At 44.7% G+C, this 834-nt stretch overlaps 1 non-coding gene across 1 annotated transcript; it reads right to left on the bottom strand.

The window, feature by feature from the left end:
- Positions 1–257: 257 nt before the first annotated feature.
- LOC114808656 lies at positions 258–395 on the bottom strand. Its single transcript, XR_003756484.1, has one exon. It is a non-coding gene; the product is annotated as a small nucleolar RNA SNORA7 (small nucleolar RNA).
- Positions 396–834: the final 439 nt, after the last annotated feature.

The raw sequence follows: 834 nt of genomic DNA, 5'->3' as shown, positions 1-834 counted from the left end.
CCCAGCACTTAGAACAGTGCTTGGCAAATCTCTTGTCTTATGCCATCGAGGTGTTTCCGACCCATAGCGACACCATGGACACACCTCTCCCAGAATGTCCTGCTCTCCATCTGCAATCATTCTGGGTAGAATATCCATAGAATTTTCTTTATAAAAATACAGAAGTCGTTTACCATTACCACCTTCCGTGCAGTAAACTCGAGTCTCCACCCTCTACTCTTTCCCTTGCCAGTGCTGTCCAACATAGGTGAGTTTTGACTTTTAGCAGATTGCCTTCCCCTCACTAGCCACTGCCCAAGCTAAGAATGGAATGGGTATGCCTCTGCTTGACCCTCCCTCCCATAGCTGAGACTGATAGAGTACTGGAAACTCTCCAGGTGCGACCCTGAGAGGAGATCTTAAAAAATACCATAATTATTATTATTCATTGAATATACATATTTACACAAATGCTGAGTGTGTGGATAAATAGGTCCATAAGCACTAGAGGTGGATATTAAGTTGCTAGGATGTGGGTTACTGAGAATTAGTCAGGAAGGCTTCTTGGAGGAAGTGAGATTTTAGGGGGGCTTTGAAGGTGGAGAAGTGAAGTCGCACGTGGGACAACCTGATTCCCCTCTGTCTACCCCAGCGCTTAGAACAGTGCTCTGCACATAGTAAGTGCTTAACAAATCCAACATTATTATTATTATTATTAAGTCCGGGCTGGGGGAACAGCATGAACGAAGGGTATAGGAGGGTAAGAAGTTAGGTGGAAAGCCGGGAAAGAGAAAAGAGTGCAAGCGTCTATAACAGGTGAAAAGAGCCTGTATGTAGCAATGGAGAGTGCTAAAG

This window comes from Ornithorhynchus anatinus, chromosome Y1 (assembly GCF_004115215.2).
Source record: "Ornithorhynchus anatinus isolate Pmale09 chromosome Y1, mOrnAna1.pri.v4, whole genome shotgun sequence".
NCBI lineage: Eukaryota > Metazoa > Chordata > Mammalia > Monotremata > Ornithorhynchidae > Ornithorhynchus > Ornithorhynchus anatinus.
Note: the sequence above shows the minus strand (reverse complement) of the source record. Positions and strands in the feature narration are given on the sequence as shown.